The sequence below is a fragment of the Parasteatoda tepidariorum genome, chromosome 9 (genome assembly GCF_043381705.1).
Source record: "Parasteatoda tepidariorum isolate YZ-2023 chromosome 9, CAS_Ptep_4.0, whole genome shotgun sequence".
Lineage (NCBI taxonomy): Eukaryota > Metazoa > Arthropoda > Arachnida > Araneae > Theridiidae > Parasteatoda > Parasteatoda tepidariorum.
In genome coordinates, this window is record NC_092212.1 from 38362641 (window position 1) to 38377804 (window position 15164).

General features: G+C 32.1%; 4 non-coding genes across 4 annotated transcripts; all 4 read left to right on the plus strand.

Moving 5' to 3' along the window:
- The first annotated feature begins 1941 nt into the window (after positions 1-1941).
- Positions 1942-2104, plus strand: LOC122270217 (U1 spliceosomal RNA). Its single transcript, XR_006225676.1, has one exon. It is a non-coding gene; the product is annotated as a U1 spliceosomal RNA (small nuclear RNA).
- Positions 2105-7999: 5895 nt separating this feature from the next.
- Positions 8000-8161, plus strand: LOC122270216 (U1 spliceosomal RNA). Its single transcript, XR_006225675.1, has one exon. It is a non-coding gene; the product is annotated as a U1 spliceosomal RNA (small nuclear RNA).
- Positions 8162-12718: 4557 nt separating this feature from the next.
- On the plus strand, positions 12719-12918 carry LOC122270219 (small nucleolar RNA U3). The gene has a single exon (XR_006225678.1). It is a non-coding gene; the product is annotated as a small nucleolar RNA U3 (small nucleolar RNA).
- Positions 12919-13992: 1074 nt separating this feature from the next.
- LOC122270218 (small nucleolar RNA U3) lies at positions 13993-14199 on the plus strand. Its single transcript, XR_006225677.1, has one exon. It is a non-coding gene; the product is annotated as a small nucleolar RNA U3 (small nucleolar RNA).
- Positions 14200-15164: the final 965 nt, after the last annotated feature.

Genomic DNA, 15164 nt, shown 5'->3' on the forward strand with positions numbered 1-15164 from the left:
ATGATCAAATAAAAGTTAGTCTGATTTAAATAAAATCCTGTGTCTGTTTTCCTGCTCGGTCCGACTGCATCATTTTACATATATTTATTAACTTTTTATATATTTATTATTTTACTTTATCTTTGAACAACTAATAATCAAATTTTGAGTTTACCGCTACCAATGTTCAATTTAGTAGTCTTGTATTTTTGAACCAAATCCAAAACACAAGGAAATCCCTTGATCATTTACTGCAGTGTTTCCCAAACTTATGACTTCTGTAAACCCTCTCTAAATTTTTCGGAACGCTTTGTACCACTAATAAAAAAATTGCACAAAAGTTAAAACTCACAACGGACTGGCTATTGATACCACTGATTAATAAGTCTTAACTACGCAAAAAATAGCCTGGGGGTACGCTTACCACACTTTGGGATGCACTGATGTATTGAGAGAAATTTGCTTTCGTGGAGGTCTTTGATGGAGTTATCCCGCATTTGAGTTATATGGGGTGGAAAGCCACGAAAACGTACAACGGTTAGCCTGACGACATGGGTACTCTAACTTATGCTCTATGGAAGCAGCGTTGTCCCGCCGAATATGATACCAATGAGAGTGTGGGCAACAAATCTGCGCTTCTAATACGGAAATGACAAAAATCAAAATCTGGATGGGCATTTGAAAAGGAAAAAAAAACACTTCGGTATTCGATTGTTTTTTACATCAAAAGTATATTTTCCTTGCAAGATGGACAAATAAAATAATAAAATTATCATGGTGTTGTGATTAAGAACAACTTATAACTCGCATAAGAATAAGTTTTAGCTCAAATTTTTTCTTTTAAATTCTTTTATGAATATTTACTTTTTGGGAAAAGGATTGTCGCCATAAAAGTTGAAAATATAGTAATCACCAACACATCATAAAAATGTTTAAACACCAGTTGTACTTCGAAAGACATAGAGTCACATTGACTTAATATTGGCAAATTAAGTGACCCTAAGCCTGGAAATGGTACCGAGAGAAATTCTGAAAGAAGGCAATCGACTTCGAAAGAATAAAAGTCACGCCAACAGTTGGAACTACAATGGAAACAAGTCACAAAAGTAAAAAGAAAGTTGTTGTTGAATGGGAAGAAAACGCTTTTTGTGTCAAATTGGAGTTCTCTAAATTTCGAGAAGTATACGAGGAAAAAGAAATGAAACATATTTTTGTAAAAATTTGGAAAAACTTGATGAGGAAGGAGTTGTGGAAAGTGTTTGAAATATTTGTATTGAGGATCGAAAGGAATAGAACCAAATAATAGGAGCAGAAAAATATAGGATTTTGGAAGTTAGTCCCAGTGTACTAAGCATAGAAATAGAAAGTGCAGTATCATAAGACGAATCCGTCGACGGAGTTTCTGAAGAAATAGTAAAGGTGGTAGAAAAAAATGGATGTCAAATCATCATTACAATGCTTCATTAAGTGCTCTAATACTTTCTCATGCAATCTATAATCTGAATATCGTATTACTATATACATATGCTATTGCTCAAGAAAACGGCAAACTCGGACGCCAATAATTGGTATGATAGTATGAGGGGCACCATAGCACCGTTTATGTTTTAAATTTCTACAACCATTTTAAAAAGGGTCAAAAACAAATTCTCATAATTACTTCGCAACTAAGTTCTTATTTCTATAAAAATATATAATTATTCTAAATAAACAATTAACTTCTAATTCTTTAACACTACTTGCATTACGACTTAAGACAATCAAACAAATTATTTGTAACCATAGTATTGAGAATAAATAGAGAAATACTCGACTTGAGGGTGCCACATAAGATATATATATTTATGGATTAATGCAATATTAAATAATTGTACGTAGATAAACAAATAAAATACAAAAGTTTGACTACCAGGAAAAATAATATACAATTGGTTTTACATATTTTAAAAATCTAACTGTAGTATACTTACTTGGCGTCGGAGTTGCTCTGATCACGGAGGGAGCTCTCCTGGTTGGAGGCCATCCATTGCACTTCGGAAGGCTGACGACTGCCACTTCCGCAAATTGCGGTTGGTTGGGGCGCGTAATTTTTGGTAGTCGGGGACTGCGTTCGCGCTGATCCCTGGTAATTAAAAAGTAGGTTGACATTACATAATGTGACTGACTATGCGCCGGAAGCTTTCATCGAGATTCCCAGTTTCAGATGGAATTCTTTCCCCATTTCAAGAAGCTCGAAAAGGAATGTAGGCGTTACTTTTCATTGTTTTCCCAATCGATAGTAAAGTTAATGAGGTAATTAATAGCTCTTATATATGATATTTATACTAAGATACAGTGAGATCATGCGTTTTAGTCAAGGAACCCAGTACGTATAACTATCTGCTACCTGTTCGCGAAATATATACAAATATTTTTTTTTTCGTTGTAAGCTAACATTTTCTGAAAATTTCTGTTGAGAGTTGCAGCCATTTAACTTCATTGATTTACTTATTATTCTTAAAAATTAAGTGAATAAAAATATTTTAACCATCTTGGAAAAAAATTTTATACATAGGATGTATAGTACAACCTTAAAAAAANCATTTTGTTCTGAAAATTTCTGTTGAGAGTTGCAGACTTTTAACTTCATTGATTTACTTATTATTCTTAAAAATTAAGTGAATAAAAATATTTTAACCATCTTGGAAAAAATTTTTATACATAGGATGTATAGTACAACCTTAAAAATAATTCAGTTATATATTTATTTGATAGCGTAAAAATTAATAATATAAAGCGTATAGAGTTAAACTATTTAAATTCGTCTAAAGTTTTTCATTTTCAATAATGCTTGCAGTAGTTACGTACGTAAAAAGTAATGCTTGCAGTAGTTACGTACGTAAAAAGTAATGCTTGCAGTAGTTACTGTTTTAAAGACTCATGGGAGATATATTTTCTTTGATTGTTTCATGGGAGATATATTTTCCTTGTATCACCAAAATTGTATTAACCCATTAATCATCAAAACTCTCGGACTCTATTTCATTTTTTTTTCTTCCAATACATAACATGGATGACTGAAATATTTTAAATTTATTTCCGTGGTATATACATGCATTTGTGTTCACCAAAACACAAAGATGTCATCAGACCGTTCTATATAATACTTAGAAATTTTTGATAAATGGTGGAAAAATTAATTAAAAGGAAAAAAATCTAATATAAATTCTCTTACGTGGCTCCCGAATTTTGGCTGTATCTCTTTTCCGCCGGTGGCAACGTTTGCTTTGTTATGTCTACGTTACTATTTCTCTTACACGGCGAATCGACCAATGATTGCAGCTAAAAATGTCACATGCCAAATCTAACTGAGGTGGCTCAACATATAGCTCTTTTAAAAACGGAAACTGAAATAACCAGAGAGTATCAGCTGCGGCAATCTCATACTATTAAGCTAGGCAGAAGTGAGTAGTCTTTGTCAATAGATCTCTATTTTAGAATTTTGTCGAAAGCGCTTTTTTTCACGAATTTATATATTACGAATTTATTTGGCGATTTTTAATTAGAATTTTGTGCATTTGCAATGTCCTTAAGTTAATAGCGAGCTTGGTTTGCGAAGCAAACCATATAAGATTGCGTAGCAATTTTCGGGGATTGGGCAGGGGGTGCAGCCCACTAGTAACTTATATTGCTTTACTGCTAACAAAGCGGAGAAAGTTGTCATCTGTGTATCGACGTTTATCTCCTTTTCTACACTATTTTATGAAATCTTATTTTTAGTTCCATATCGTACTGGGGTTGGACAAAATTATGAAAACAGAACAATTTTATGTAACTCCAGGCAAACAATATTTCTTTTAGTAGCAAACGTTTTGAAAGAGTTTGCAAGGCAAAACTGTTAACACAATTTGAAAGCTTTTAAGAATAGTGTCCTTTCTCAAATATAAGAAATTTGTATCGATCAAGCAAAACGCGCAACAACGAAATGAGCGTTAAAAGCTTTTTCTTTTCAACACCACTAAAGTTAAGAGAGCAATCGTATACAAATGTTGTAATCTTATATAATAATTTCAAATCACTATTTTTTAGACAAGGTTTCGTAATTCAAAAAAGACCTGCCTCCTTTAACGCATGTCGATAGTGCGTGAGTGAAAGGTGTTATTGCGTATCGATTCTTGTACGTTTGTGCTGCGTGGTATTAAATTGTGATTATGTGAATGTGTTTTGTATCCCGAGGCGGAGTCAAATTCAAACATCCTAATTAATTTGGTTCAAAATCTTAACTAAATATTGAAACATTAAATAAACTAATAAGATAACTAAATTGCAATAAGACATTAATCAACTTAAAGAAAAAAAATAATCAACTATAAAGTCAAAATAAACGTCTGAATAAGGCATTGAATGAAGCGAAAGATGTTCAAGAAATGGAAACGACAAGTACACCTACGACTTATTGCGTGCCTGCAAACAAAAAGAGAAAAAATACGAAAAATAAAGGTAAGAAGCTTGATTCTAATTCTCCTAGTGAAAATAATGTAAAAAACCAATTATTGAAAAAAAATTTAATTCTAATTCTGATTTTAAAATACATCATAACAAAAACTTCAGAACTGTTAATGCAATAGATGGCAGCACGATTCAGTCATCGGAATGTTCTGATCCTGGGAATCTTTTTAAAGATCCGCCTACTAATCAAGACACGCCTACTTTTCATGTAAAATATACAATTGATGAAAACTACGACTAGGAGGAATCAGAAACTTAAAATATGGAGCAAGAAAATGATTTTCAATTACCTGCACCCAAAAAGATCAGAAAACCACCAATACCTTTGTAAGATAACAACTCTATGGATGGAAGGAAATAAATGATTCACTCAAAAAACATGATGTTATAGATTCACAGGTAAAATTTTAGGTGACCAGGTAAATTTTAGAATGGAAAGAACACAGATTTGTCACTGATTTATTTCAAAAGTTAAAAATAAAATACCACACGTTCCAATTAGTTGAGGAGAGAAAAGTAAAGTAGTCTTGAAAGTAGCCTTAAAGAACTTACCAGTTGAGTATGAAGAAGGTGATTTTTTTTCTCTTCTGAATTTGAGGCATATGGTTTTACTCTAACACAGGGCAAACAACTCATAAAATACAGGGATGGTCTTAGCATTAAAATTTCACTCTCCCCAAAAGAAACAAGATTCGGAAATCTCATCATCAAAGTTGAGAGCTATCGAAGGTGGCGAGGCGTCACTCATTGTTTTCGCTGTCAGCAATTTAATCATGTCCAGTAAACTTGTAACCACGTCGCGAAATGTTTGGAGAGAACCGTCTTTCATTCCAGTGTACTAAATCGAAAGATCAATCGTTAATTTGCGCAAACTGTGAAGGCTCACACCCAGCAAAATTACAGACAATGTGTCAAATATCCCCAATTCGAACCTGAGTAACAATTCTGAAAACAATGCCATCCACAACAAGAGAACAGTTCCAATAAAATCTTATCCTGCAACTTTGAAAGAAAACAGAGTACGTGAAATCCAAAAAATCCCCAGTGACACCAATGTCACAGTCAAAAAAAGCACGAACACTTTTAACCGAATTAAAAGACATCAAGTCTCTAAAGAATTTCTCTACTCAATGACCTGAGAAGACATGCCACCTTCAGCTCAACATGAATAATCAGCCCAAAAGAAAAACACCTTTAAAAATTATTAATAAGAATGCGAATGGCATCATAAATAAAATACAGGAACTGAAGGACTTCATCACTGAGCGAGATCCTGATTTTATAGTAATAGCAAAAACATTTCTTAACAGAACAAACTGGAGCCACCCTATCTCCAACAGAGGAGGTAGGGTGGCTCTGCTAGTCAAAAACAATCTCAAAACTGTCGAATTCAGCAGCACAACAACACATGAATACGAACAAATTTCTATTCTCATAACCTATGACCATCAAAATAACGGACCTATTCAATATCTCAAGACATCCACTAACAGTTTCAGACATTAAGCTACTCTTCCCTGCTAGTTTCCACTCAATAGTTAATAGTTCAACTCAAAGCACAATACATGGGGATGCAATAGAAGTAATCATAATGGTAAACATCTTAAAAATCTTGTGAATAAATTTGACCTAGTAGTAATGGCACCTCAAATCACAAGCAACAGGAATAAAATAAACACACAAAAATTAATTATTCCTCTGTGTAATTTTTAAGTTAAGACTAGTGTCAGTAATCAGGGCTCGTTCTTTCTTCTAAAATTGAAAAAGTCAGAGCAAAATTAAGAATTTAAAATGCATTTTACTAAGTTTGTATTCGCTACTATGTTTAATATTTCCAAATAAACGTACTAGTAAAATGTCAAACCTGAAATTTTTTACTTCTTTTTATTCTATTTACAGCCCTAAGAATTGTATTTAAATGTCTTCCGCAGAAATTTTCAAGAGATTTTAACTTTACAGTCAGCATACCACTTCTACCGTTCTCTCACTTTGATCTAATCAACTTACACCAGCATATTATCTCTATTCCCGTTTTCCATGGACATTTTATCTTATGAAAAGGTGAGGTGTCGGCCTCGCGGACAGGTTCTTCGCAACTAACGCGCATTACTTATGCTTATGTTGAAATGAGAACAGAGTACCAGCCTATTTGCAGGCTTCAGCTCATTCACCTCTGTGAGTTGATGGAAAGTTTTGTAGCGAACTCCGAGTGATGTTAGATATTGCTGGAAAGTTCGAACAGAGTCTTTAAAGGTGGCAACTGTTGTTGGAAAAAAGGCGTAGTCATGATTTATCAGGAACAATTCCCTTCAGTAGAGTTTGAAGAAGTTCAATCATTTCCTCAACAGTTCTTATAGTTTCTTTTTATTGAGAGAGTCTAATCTATTGACAGAAGATTCCGGGAAGGATTTTCTTGCCTATTTTCTTTAAATTGTTACTTTTTTGGTAGGTACGAGAAATTTAAAACATTCAGATATTTCTAAATATTCTTAGCATTTAAATTATTTTTTACAAATCGCAGCAATTTTGATCATGCCGAATAAGGCTAATAATAGTAATTCCTTATTTTGATAAGTAGAACTTCTAATAACCTATTTTGCTTAATGTGTGAATTAATAAAACCTGGAAAAATAGAAAATAATAATACATCAAAAAAGTTAATATTAGCTTAATAATTGCAAATTGTTAGAATTCAGGCTTCTTTATGGAAGTAACTAGAAAGGCTAATATCTTGAGATCCAACCTTAAAAAGATCATTCATTTTGTTTTTTGTTTTGTTTTTTTTAAAAATTATGTTGTGTATATAATTTGTCGGCTAAAATAAAATTAATGCCTAAGGGACATCGGTGTGTGTAAAAATTCAACGCAGAAGATGTAAAATCAATTTAATGTATGGTAAAGTAATAAAAATAATAAAATAAATAATGGTTTACTATATCTTGCAAACTACGTTATAGATTCTAAATATATCGCGTTTTGACTAAAATTTTCAAATTTATTTCAATTTTCTCCTACAGATTTATTATGCAATATTCTAGGGTCGTCTAAGTCTTTTATTATTTAAAATGAAATTGTCTCTTACAATTTATCATGAGTTTGCAACAAATTAAAATTAAATTTAAAAGTTTTTTGCAGTTATTCTCAAAACGGTGTGGACAAACCGGTTCAGTTTTAAGCCTATGAAATAATAGTTACATAAAATAAAATGTAAAATTTTTCGTACTAAATTTTTTTTCTTCTTCAGAGCATTTAAGAAATTTAAATTGACACTAAATAAAAAACAAAAGAAATTTATATGTGCAAAGTAATAATCGTGTTGAATACGAATCAGTGATCCTTTACGCGAGATAGCTTCATATTTGCTGCGTTATCAAGGAAGACTTTTGAGTATGAAAATTATCGCAAATATGGGTGCAGCTTCATTGTATGTAATACACAATGAGAATATATATTGCATATAAGTAAAATTTAAAACTACCAGGATGAAAGAAAATTATTTAGTATGAAGTTTTTTCTGTTTTGCTAATGAAGCATACTTACCTGGCACTGGGGATGCCTTGATCAACAAGGAGGCTCCCCCGAGCAGAGACCTTTCATTGCACTTAGATTGGTTGACGTTCGCCACATCCACAAATTGTGGTTGCTTGGGGTGCATAATTTTTGGTAGTTGGGACTGCGTTCGCGCTGTCCCTATAATGAAAACATGATATTCTTAAAGTTGATTCGGTTCCTTTCATATATAACAATGGGATCCATAAACATTTGTGGAGTAGGTCTAGGTATAGCTGGTTCCGATTTTCTTTATAGTTGACCTTTTAACGATACTTAAGTTGAACATTAGTTACTGTAGATCAGAACAGTAAGTTATAAAGAAAATTCGTTTTATTCTTAAAATATTTAATATAGAGAATGAAATTTTCTTATTATTTTAAGTGGTTTTCATTTTGTCTATGGAAGTTACCTTATACGTATTCTTTGCCCAAGACATTGAAAGCCTAGTTATAAAAGGGCTCGTCTATCAGCTGCCCGTTCAATAGGATTTACATTTGAAATCACTTTAATAAAACTCAATTCATTTCTAACACAATATAAACTGAAAGTAATATTTGTTATTAAGCTAGACTAGGATTATATTCATCGCTTCAGAAGGAGCATTATACTGAATAGTTAATTTATAACTGGACGAAAGAATTTTGAATTATGAGCTATAAATCTCTTATACCTTATTAATCTACGTATTTTTCTATAGTGAAGTCTAAAGTTTCGATTGTTTTTATTAATTAGAAACTGAGAAAATTTGAATTAAATATTTTTAAAAAATATCATTTGCTGGCACTGAAAGTTTTGATTCAAAGTGGCTATGCATCTGGAGTTTTTTTTAAATGATTCATTCCACAATTGATTCAGTTTCAGCAATGTGCATAAGTAGGCATTTATTAGGAATAATATATTTATGAATTATTCTACATATATTTTAATGATTAAACAATAAAAGTATAAACAAAGTTATAAGTTATACAAAAGGAATCTTTCTATCGTGTTAAACCAAACTCTTGTGAAATCACCGACCATTATCTTTAATATTGTTGCTGTTTTAAAAGACACTGCAAAGCGTATAAGGATGCAGAATATGAAGAGCTATCAAATACGTAGCCAAATTTTTTAAGCGTCTTAAAATATCGCAGTATCTTATATATCGTCCTAACATCGTAATTTTAAAATTTTATTTTTAATTACCAACCACTAGTGTTATTCACAGAACTATTCAATCAATTATTTCATTAGATTTTCTTCTCTCTCTTTATGCTGTCCCGCAGATTCCCCCCCCCCNCCCCCCCCGGATAATATACTTATCAATTTTGTTTAATTTTTATTAGTACTGAAAGTTTTTCTTTAAATTAACACTCGTTTCAAATAATTGTCAAGTTTTTCTTTTTTTTTCGAGTCTCAGAACTATAGCCAGTTGGCTGATAAGAATTTAAGAACATTTTGCTATAATAAAATTACTTTGCGCAAAACATCTGACTGATTGCATTAAATAAGTGCACCCTTCTTTTCTAAAAATGAGCAAACAAATTACATATTTATTTACTTCATTGCTTTTTATTTGTTTGATTTGTGAAAAGTGAATACATATTATTGCAACTCATAAAACCCTAACTGTTTGCTTTGCTTTTTAAATGAACAAATTTGAACAGCATTTTTATTTTGACGTTCAATCTTGCTACACCGTTAGCTTTAAGATAACTGCTCTTTTAAAAACAAGATGTTGAAAAAATTTACTTAAGATTATTAAGATTGTTTTTCAACTTTAGCACAATTTACAAGACGATATTATAACTTTTTTACAGAAAAATGCCTTATTTTGATAAGAAGAAAAGACTAAAACTTGAAGTTTGCAAAAAAATTCCAAAGCCATGTTATTTTTATAATGATCATTTGATTTGAAATCGGTAACTAATAACATACGCAATTTTTGAATCTATTCTGATATAAAATAAGAGGATCAGCATACTTTTTTACTGAAACTATGAATATAAAGTTTTCCTATATTTCGTCATAAGAGGATAAAAATAATATTACTCCAAGGAACCCTCTCAATAATTTCGTAGTTTCCAGAATTGAAATCTATTTGAATGAATAAGCTTATTTCATTAATTTATTGATATCGATATCAAGGATAAGGATACACGTTGGAAAACCCGTTTACTATTGTACAATAAATGCATTATTTGAAGAAAATTATTTAATAATATTAGCAAATAAGGTTGTAAAAATAAATTCTTTCGAAGTACGCCTAAAGTATAATCTAGAATAAATTTCAGAATCAATAAATGAAAAATGCAATTTCAAACAATTTCGTGTAGGACGGAAACGTTAACTTGTCTAAAATAACTGTCCTTGTAACTACTTAGCTTTGATTACTAATGCCAGGGGACATTATGATGACATAGGAGACATAAATGAAGTAAAAACAACGTAAATAACACAAATGATGTCAGATAAATGGTTTATGTGTTCAAATTCTCATTCAATCATTGCAGACCGTAATGACAACAATAACTTATTTCAAATTTTTTATAATATATATGAAAAATAACATTTAATTTAAATTAAGATACAACGAATATATGATATGCTAATAATATAGAGATTATCCTTTTATTCCTTCAGATAATTTTACACATGAGTTGTTTTCTTCATAATTAAGACGGAAAAAAAATCAATGAGAAATTACTTTGGTCATTAGGTATACTTTTCAAGAATTTAATGTTTTGTTGTATCATAACAACAACAAAAAAAAAAACTTAAAAACGAAAAAAAAAAAAAACATATTATTTTTTTATTGCTTTCTTGTAAAGGGGTGATGAAATTTTCTGACTTAAGAATCGGGCACTAATTCAAAAAAGGATGAGTACCAATAACCAGGCGTTGTGGTTTGAGAACAATTTATATTTGAATTAAATGCAATGCAAATTTTTTTTAATAGCAAATTATAATTTTTTTTTTTTTTTTTTTTTTTTTTTTTTTTTTTTTGTATAACAGGAGAAAGGGCATATTTCTGTTCCGTTACCCCGATGTTATGTCTACAATTATGCTAAAGAACAATTTTCTTTCTTCTTTTGCATGTGATCTTTCTTTCACATCGTTGATTTCAGAGCTGTAATCGGTTTCTCACTGATTGCTACAGTTTTTATGCATATTGAATTATATGTTCCAAACAAGAATTTTTTTTGAAATTCACTCAATTAACTACTTAGTATCTCTCCACTTCTCTGCCGCGAAGAGAATAGTGAGAACAAATCGTTAATACACCTCAGTTTATAGTGCAATAAGTTAAATTCATGTGTTTTTTGCCTTAAGTGTTATTTTCAAAGGAGTAGGGAAATGTATAAGCCATGGCAGCTCCGAGGACAGAGCACTCGTCTCCAAATGACGTTTCCCAAGTACGAATTCCAGCATTGGCTGATCGATAGGAATTCTGATTCCGGCTCGCGCTAATCGTAGTGCTGACAATAAAATTCCTCATCACTAGATCATGGGTTAAAGTCCTCTTGCCGTCGAACTAACCATGAGCGGTTTTTATTATTTTTCTCTTCATGTAACCTAAATGCACGTTAGTTCTGTCAAAAAGCACGAAAACAAGTCTCTCCCAATGCTTCCTCCGTCATCTCCTTTGTCTCCAGATTAGGTTCACAGTTACAAGGCCTGTTCAAAATTACAAACCTGGATTATGTCGGTTCTAGATCAATTAAAATAACAAGATAGTTATAAACACAGAATTGGGTCGGCTGCTCAACGTCGGTAACAAAATATACGGATATTAATATATATAGAAATATACGTTTGTTAAAAAAACTTGTGCATTCAAGGAAAAATAACTAAACCAAAAATATATTGAAAAATCTTCGTAGCTTTCTGAACAAAACTATAATATTTAAAATCCTTACATCCGAATCAGGTAAGATAAAGTATTTGTATCTCATTGAAAATAAGAATAAAAGAAAGTGTTAATATGTAAGTTAAGTGAACATTTCATATTGTTGTGAAAAACCTTGGATAGAAAGTGGGACTTTTCACTTTATACGTATTGTGTATGCATACATTGACAAGTACACATTGTACACTGTATACGCATTGCACGTACTGATATAAAACGTTTTCCCTGAGTTATTTTGTACGTGCAGTGACATTTCACACTGTTGTGAGAAGCTTTGCATAAAAAGTAGGCGTTACTTTCCACTGTATACACATTTGTAGGCGTTACTTTACTCTTTATACGTATTTGTAAGCTTTACAAATAATAAAAGAGATATTTTTATATGTTGTTGTTGTTAATTTACGTCGCATTAGAGCTGCACAATGGGCTATTGGCGACGGTCTGGGAAGCATCCCGGAGGATGATCCGAAGACATGCCATCACAATTTTGATCCTCTGCGGAGGGGATGGCAGTGGCACCCCCGCTTTCAGTAGCCCGACGACCTGCACGCGAAGTCGAGCACTTTACGGTAGCACAGTTTAAAGAGGACCAATACCGCACACCCTCGGTCCCTACGCAGACTGATCCAAGTGGTCACCCACCCGCACACTGACCGCAGCCAGTGATGCTTGACTTCGGTGATCTGCTGGGAACCGTGTCTTAACGATCAGTCCACTGCGGGACAGATATTTTTATAAAAGAGAAATTAACAATGCCACTCAACACTTCAAATTTATGCAAATAAGTTGTACGAACGTGGGAATTTGTTTAGGATCATACTTCATAGGATCAATTCAATAGTATGATTAATGAGTTCACTCACCGAACTTCGCAGAAAACCTAACCGCGAATATGTGGAATCGGGTTTTCTTCTAAGCGTGAAGCAGTTGTTTCTTTCTATGATAGATTGAGCAATATTGAAGATCTGTTTGACATTCCGCTAAATGGATGGAAAAAGCTCGTTCTGAGTATTTCAGGAAAATGAAATTTAATTTACTTCGAGTTCTGTTATACTCAGAGGCGTAGTTTGGGTTTACAGTGCTCGGAAACAAACTCAGCTTTTGCACCCTTTCATGTTGTAAGGCTTAAAAATGGGCTTTTCGAAACTATTTTAAGTTTTAGATAATATAAAAATTTAAATCAATCGCATCTTTTTTTTTTCAATTTTACATTGAATAAGTTTCTATGACTTTATATATTGATTTTGAAGACAACGGAACTCAATAACTTCATAAATTTTCACTAGATTCGGTTTAAAATTTAACGGTGTGTGTTCGTGATGTAGTTTCTAGTGCCCTTATAAACATCTATCGATCTTTTTTTGTTTTTGATGGATGATACAAGCTTTTTCTAAAGTTATCTTTTATTCAACATATTGCTTGTCCATTACAAATAATAAAAAGCCCATGTGCGAAACAAATGACAGTATTAAGTGTAGTGTGCAATTTTCTAGTAAATCGAATGAAAATTTCAATCTATGTGGCTCACAATTAAGCAAGTAAGACTATAGATATTTGAAAGAGAAAAGTATTTTACCTTATGATTCATTTTAAATAATTTTTCATGAATTTAGGCTCTTTTCCAAGACTGTACCAGAGGGCAGATGTCCCCTCTTGCCCCTCGCTAGTTACTCCACAATTTTTATTTAGGACTCAACCATACCCCGTGACAAATTTCGAATAGAAAGTAGGCGTTACTTTACATTGCAGTATATTTATGGCAATGTGTCTTTCCTATTTTCTTAAAGTATGTATGATCAAGCAATAACGCCTACTGTCAGATTCAAAGAAACGTCTTTGAACGTGAGTCAATTACCATTCTGACCAGTCTCAAAAGAAATTTTAAAAAATGCAGAGTAATTAATTCATGAATTGTTTTATGTTAAAATTATGTTTTGTCTTAATGCTAAAGATTAAAGATCATTTACAAAGCCTGCACAAACATGAAGACTGAAATGAAATTAAAGAAAGTTTCGGAGAATAACAATTACCAACAATTATTACTGAATTTTAAGTATTAGTATTACCAAAATCGAAAGCAAGTTAAGATCATACTTCATAGGATCATTTCTATAGTATGATTAGCGAGTTCACTCACCGAACTTCGCAGAAAACCCAACCACGATGATGTGGAATGGGGCTTTCTCCTGAGCGTGAAGCGGTTGCTTCGATCCTAAATGGTTTGAACAACATTGATGATCGCACTGTTTGGCATTGCGCCAAATAGATGGAAAAAGCTCGTTCTGAGTGGTTTTACTTGAAACAGAAGTATTAGAAAAATTAAGGCTCATTTGGCTGTGGCCGTTTTCTGCTTGTAAAGCCGTTTAACCCAATACTTTCGTATTCCAAATAGAAAGAGTACTAAAGAATTTTGATATTCGAGTTTCAGTTGCATATTTTTTTATTTAATTATAATATTTTGAATGTCATTTTAGACTTAATAAAACGAATTCAGCAAGTTAAGATTTATAGGATCATTTCTATTAGCGAGTTCGCTCACCGAACTTCGCAGGAAACCCAACCACAATGTGGATTGGGGCTTTCTATGATAGATTGAGTAGCATTGATGGTCACACTGCTTGGCATTGCGCTAAATCAGGGGTTTCCAACTTACATGAGGCCGGGGGCCACAATTCAAAACACCAGCCAAATGGCAGGCCGCCACTTTATCAAAATTTTATATAGGACTTTTCTATGTTTGAAGGAACATTAAATATTACTGTCAGATTTTTATCTAGTTGTGCAAAACAAAAGTATTGAATTACAAATTAAAATAAGAAGTAGATTTTTGAAAATATTTAATTGCATATTAAAAAATTCTGGCTACAATAACTTTAATGTGCAACAGATATCTCATTGTTAAGATATAAAACTTTAAAAAGGTTGGTATTAAAACTTACTTATTAGCACACAAATTGTTCAATGAAAGAATTGAGGTTTGTCTGCTGCAACCACCAAAGAATAGATACTTACATTTAAAATTTACAGATCTAAATAATTTCGCCCAAAATGAGTGGTTTCAAAACGTTAAATCGGAGAATTTTTTCGATAAAATTTCCGATATGCACATGCTAAATTATATTCACAAAATACAAAAGAACACGAAAAAAAAGGGCAGCATACACGATTATTTTTGTATTTAAGTATTTTCTTGGAAGCAAAACCTGAGAAAAAATTTTTTTTGCACCGTTGGTATGTTAAATTTCATAGAAATGAA